Genomic DNA, 6,000 nt, shown 5'->3' on the forward strand with positions numbered 1-6,000 from the left:
GGGAAGACAGCCAGCATCCCTCTTTGAACTCGTCTAGATGGGGCAAATGAATGGGTGCAGGAGGAGGGGTGGATTCAGGGAGATAAGCCACAGGTGGTTGGGGGCAAGCAGGGTGCTTAAGAGCTTCAGATAGGGAAGGAATGGGGGCTGATTTTTGGGAAACTCCGATCTTTTGGGAATTTGGCTAAATACATCCTTTTAATACATCACACACAGAAAAGAAATATAGAAGTAAACAAATATCCATAACCTCCTAGCAACTAAAAAGGGGAAAAAAGAAAGGAAAACAACAACAAAAATACATTAAAATGAAATATATATTTCATTTTAATGTATTTTTGTTGTTGTTGTCTTTCTTTCTTTCTTTCTTTCTTTCTTTCTACGGTATATATATGGTTTGTCCTCTTAAGTGGGGGGCAGCTGTCCCATATTAGGAAAGGGGCATATTTTAAAAACTGGAATACCATGAAGAAGCCCCAAGAGGTGTTGACCCTTTGGCTGCTTTTGAGTCTCTCTCTGGTGCTATTTACATTCTTCAGCCAGAAGGGAAAGCGAAAGAGGGACACTGAGGATGCCAAGGATATTCTGGCCAAGGGAAGTTTTGCATTTGCTCAAAGCACTTGCCGTTTCAACAAGTGTGCAAAGGGCTTCCAGGAATGCCTTTTGGCATGATGTCCAGTGCCCAATTAACATGATATTGACAGCTTTACTAATAGGGTTCAGCAGACTTAACCCATTTGAATGAAAGTGTGTGTCAGGGCTGGGGGAGTCTGTTGCAAGACTACATTTTCCACCTTCCCTGACCATTGGTCAGGTTGACCGAGACTGGAAGCCAGCATCATCTGAAGTGCTCCAAGTTCTCCACCCCTCAGATAGGCTATATCCAGGACTTGTGGAAAGAGATGTAGGGAGTCTCTCTTGGTACACAGTTATAAGGCATGTGACAAGTCCCAGAAAACGACAACTGTGAATGCATTTCAAACACCCAGGCATCAGAGAGGGGAAGACTACATCCGGGCTGGCCCACAGCAGAACCAAACCCAGGGGAGAAGTCTTGGTGGCCATAGGGGAAGCCGAGTCCCCAGCTGGAACCTTGTCCCCTGCCTTGAGCAGGGCAAACAAAAGGAACTGTAGGAGAAGGAACTTTGTGCTCAGTTGCCACACTCCAGAGACTGGTTTGAAATAGGCCTTTCCTTGTGCATGCCACTCATTGGTGTGGGGAAGGGGAAGAAAGCTGTTATTATCAATAGGCAGCCCCAACCTCCTTCAGCAGAAATCCTTAGATGAAAATAAGCAACCAGCTCAGGAACTGGCTGGGAGAATGATAACCCCACACAGCAGAAGGCAGGCACCCATCTGCCCCTGGAGTGGTCTGCATCTGAGCTGAAACCCTCTCTGAGCCTGATCTCCAGCCCTGTTAGGCCAGGACCAAGCCACAAACCAGAAGATCAGGTGCGCAGTCTGCTGTGGGTTGTCATGTCACTCTGGGGCTCTGACCCTCTGGCTCTAAGGGTAATGTTGGAGAGCTCCAACATTAAACCATTTTGTTCCATCAATCACTTCTTTTGGGGGAGGGAGAGGCAGGTGCTGAATCCTCCTGGCTCTCCCTCAGCAACATCTGACATTGCTCCTCCGTCCACCACCACCGCCTGCCCATCGCCAGCCCTCAACTTGTCCTCACTCAGGAAGAGCCTCTTTCACAAAGCTCCGTGGCGGAGCTGGTTTTAGCTCCCACCTCACCCACAAACTCCAACAGCTGGTTTTAGCTCCCACCTCACCCACAAACTCCAACAGCTGGTTTTAGCTCCCACCTCACCCACAAACTCCAACACAAGGTTTATGCAGAGAAAGATGATGCAAGTTTCTGGGGAAAGTGATATTGTCCACTGCTCTCTCTTAGTCTCCCCCACCTTGCCACCAGAACAGGCCACATCAATGAATCCCCGCTAACTGCAGAGTCATGCTGCAAATACACTCAATGCCCTATGATGGGGCTGGATTCTTCACTGGATCACAGGGGTCTGCTTGCTCCACTGAGGATGGTTGGGGTGACTTTGACTGGTGAGAAAAACCTGACACGGGTCCAATACCTGGCCAAAATTAGATGCATTATGGATAAGTGTCTCCAGTCATGTTCTCAAGAGGATACAGCAATAACAGCCACTGCAGAAGAGCCTTGCCAAAAGATTTCCAGATTCACCCCAGGAACCCAATTCTGTGTGAAGAAGCCAGACCCCTCTTGGTCCAGGCTGGGTTTGCATACTGGTGGTAGTGGAGGTTCCCCCCTCCGACAATGTGAAACAGAATTTGGGGCCCCAACGTTGGCAGCCACATGACTAGTAGACATTAGGCTCAAAACTAGCTTTTGGCCACATTCCATGGTTTGCTGGTATCACTCAGAAGCGAGAGGCTGAAAGGAATATTTTGGGAAGACACCTTGAGGACAGCAGAGGAGCTGGGGCAGCAGGATGGTGGTTTGGTCTCACCCCGCTGCTGCTGCTCCTGCCACCGTCCCTTTTCTTGACCAACAGTGACAAGGGGCAGTGGGGACACTGCTGCCAAGCAGCCCGGCCCCTGCTGGTGCTGAGGCTCCCCACAGCTCTGCGGCCAAGCACAGGGGACTGGCTCAGGGGAGACCCTCTGACAGCACCTTCCAGCAGCATCAGGGTTTCCCAGACCCGGAGAAAAGGGGCTTCTGAGGACAAGAGTGCAGAATGAGTGTGCACAGCTGTCCCCTGGGAGCAGAAGGATCTGAACCAAAGAGAAGGGGCCATGCCAATGTCCTAGCAAACCCTCCCCTGCTTAGGAAGGCATGTTTGTCTCCTGCGATGTTACTTTGGAGTCAACTCCGAAGGGTAATTAGGAGTCCTTTCCATCTCACTAATTCGTCGCTTGCTTTTAATGCGCCCTGATCTATTGCCCGCTTCGCAACTCGCCGGCAGGAGACGGAGAGCTCCAACATTAAACCATTTTGCCCGTCCATCGCCTCTTTCGGGGGAGGGGGCTGGGGGCGCTGAATCCTCCCGGCTCTCCCTCGGCGAGGAGAACCTCCAAACTCGGCAAGCCTGCAAAGGGAAAACTGACATCGGGCAACATCTCGGCGTTGCTCCTCCGTCCACCGCCGCCGCCTGCCCATCGCCAGCCCTCGATGTGTCCCCGCTCAGGAAGAGCATCTTTCGCAAAGCTCCGTGGATCCGTCCGGAGACGACTGGGAGGGTGGGGGCTCCACTGACACTGGAAGTCACCATCAAGGGTTTTCTCCCCCCTCACGGAAGAGTCGAGGGAACTACCTCCACCGTGGGAGAGCCCCCCAGCCCCACGCCGGCATTTAATCCTCCCCCCACCCGCCGCGAGGGGAGACTCCGAGGGAGCGGGAAGCCGACGGAGGCGGCGCGGGCTGGGCGCCTCTTCCACGGGGTCGCGAAGCGGGATGGCGAGGAAGCCCGCCAGGGCGCCTGCTCCGCCCGGAGTGGCCCCGGCGGCGAGGAGCGGGCAAGGGCGAGGCGTGTGCCAACGCTGCTCCCGCCCGCCTCGTGGGAACGCGCCGGGAGGGCGGCTGGGTTCCCTTGGGACTCGGCGGCTGCCTTGCCTCGCTCCCGGGGCCGCCGCCGCCTGGCGCCTCCCAGGCCAGCGAGCGAGCGCGGAGCTGCGCGTCTCTCCGCGGCGCTGGCCGGCCCAGCCTCCGCCGTCCCTCCGCCGACTTACCGGGCAATGTACGGTGCTGGCGGCGGCGGCGGCGGCTCCTGTCAGCGGCCGGAGCAGGGCGCCTCCACGGCCGGCTCCGAGGAAAGGAGTCCGCGCCGCGCCGCTTGGGTCTCCCATCGCGCCCGTCGCAGCAGCCAGTTGCTCGCTCGCCTGCTCGCCTGGCACAGCGGAGCGGAGCAGCGCGCGCCTCGTCTGCCTTCCTCCTCCTCCTTCCTCCTCCTCCTCCTTTGCTACTGCAGCGCCTCCGCCTCCTCGGCGCCTCCTCCTCCTCTCTCCCCGCCCGCGAGGTCTCGGCCGCCCCGACGCAGCCGCCTCCCCCTGCTGGCCGCGCCGCCTCGGGAGCTCCGGGTCCGGCGGCAGAGCCAGGCCAGCCGGGCCCTCCAGGGCCACGTGCCGCCAGCTGGTGGGGGAAGCCCTTCTGCTGCTACGCGCCCTCTCCCACCAGGCGGCTCCCCGAGGCCGGGCCGGGGCTCGAGGGGCCTGCCTGGAAGGGGCGGGGGGCGCTCTGCAGGTTTCTCTTCTCCTGCTCCTGAAAAGGTGGAGGAAACGGGGGGAGGGAGAGGCGGGGGGCTTCCTTCCGAAGACAGCGCTGGCTTGCAGATCCCTCCCAAGCAAGCAGACTATTAGGGATGCAAGTATCAATAGCAATAATAATATGGAGGAGTCGGTGGGAGCTTCTGCCTTAATACGTGTGTTCAAGGTGTCAAAAGACCTTGCTTTGTTCTTCATTCCGTTTGTATTGCACGTTCCTGCCCTTGGGGGAATCTGGGGATACCTCGAGAAATGACAGATAAAGCCATGTAATAAACTAGCAGCAACCCAAGGGCAGTTGTGCGTAAAAGGCGAAGCAACAGCCCCCCCCCCAACCGAAGGCATCCCTCCTCCGGGGGCTGTCAAGGTGGTTCCCTCCTGCACTGTCAAAACACCAAAGCCCTCTCTGGGATCTGGGACAGATTCAGCCTTCCACTCTGAACGTGTGCAGAGAGAATTGCACCACTTTGGTTCTCTGTGCATGCTCTAAAGCCTGCAGCTCTATGCGGGTGGGGGAATCGGTGATCTTGGCACCAGCGAGGCCTTGGGGAGGTGATGCCGTCACTTCCAAAGTGAGTAGAGAGCAGCCAAAAGAGGAGAAGGCTCTGCCTTCCAGGAAGAAAAGAGGTCCTACAGCAGCTCCTCACATTCCTGGAAAAGGCTGAAGAAGCAGATGTCACGTGCGGCTGACGGAAGGGTGTTCTTGGGGCAGGCTCCCAGATTTTGAGCTTCATTTCTTCTTCTATCAGTCTGAAAATGTTTCACGAACTGCCAGGACTTTTATTTTAATTTACATGTAAGTGTGTGTGTGTGTGTGTGTGTGTGTGTGTTTTGTTATAAATATATGTGGTGGTGTTTCATTCCTGCCACTCCTGGGCTCAGCCTTCCTGTACAGAAACTTCCCACGTACTTTTTGTGTTGGGGCCTGAGCTCAATTCGGGAGAGATTTGGTGCCTCTTGCCTGGTGCTCTGCAGCTCATGGCTTATAAAACAATCCCATGGAGTATATATGAGCATCTGTTAAAGTCAATTACAAGGTTATTGATCTGCCTTGGAATTAAAAGACCATAAAGAACTAGTCTTGCCAGCCAACTGTCCATTTTGGTCTTAGCAAATCATGTCTGGGGAGTATTATAGGTTTGCACATAACAAGGTTTGGAAGGGGAGGGGCATCCTCTTCCTTGGACAAAAGTTGGTGGGGGCGGGAGGGAGGAATGCAGCTTGACTGACATCTGCAGCGCCCCTGCTTATGGTTTGGTTGACCGAGCTCTTTCGTAAAAAGGCTTTCCCCTCCCTCCAGATCCCCCCCAGCCATGGTAACTTGTCACAATCCAGCATGTTATAACAGTGAGGGCCTCTTTGCTCATGCGGACAGGGCTGAATGGCAGCCTTACAGCTGCACTGGGGACTGACTCTCTCCCCGCCCCATTCACAACTCAGAAATGCTGAATATGTGTAGCATTTGGATCAAGACCACCAGACCTTGTTGCCCACAGACGAAACGACTAGACTGGAGCCAGGACAACAAGACCAGTTTGTTTCCATGGTAGGAGGAATTTGTGGGCAAGCTGAAAACCACCCCTTTCCATGAGTGCGCCTCTTAGGCATTGCTTCCCTGATGTCTAGTTTAACCCAGGCCCTGGAAAGCGTTGCTGTTGAGAACTGTTAGGTGCATTAGGGCTGGAAAGAAAATGATGAAGAGTTAAAGTGTTATTTGCAAGTGCCTGCATTGCTGCCTGGATAGGGAGCAGAATTGGAACCTCC

At 54.9% G+C, this 6,000-nt stretch overlaps 1 protein-coding gene across 2 annotated transcripts in view; it reads right to left on the minus strand.

Moving 5' to 3' along the window:
• UNC13C (unc-13 homolog C) overlaps positions 1-3,897 on the minus strand; it is a 133,516-nt gene extending 129,619 nt beyond the window's left edge. For both annotated transcript variants that reach the window (XM_028705840.2, XM_028705838.2), the window contains exon 1: positions 3,706-3,897. The gene's annotated coding sequence lies outside the window, so the exon portion shown is untranslated. The remainder of the gene's footprint in view (positions 1-3,705) is intronic.
• Between the last annotated feature and the right edge of the window lie 2,103 nt (positions 3,898-6,000).

This window comes from Podarcis muralis, chromosome 14, assembly GCF_964188315.1.
Source record: "Podarcis muralis chromosome 14, rPodMur119.hap1.1, whole genome shotgun sequence".
Taxonomy (NCBI): domain Eukaryota; kingdom Metazoa; phylum Chordata; class Lepidosauria; order Squamata; family Lacertidae; genus Podarcis; species Podarcis muralis.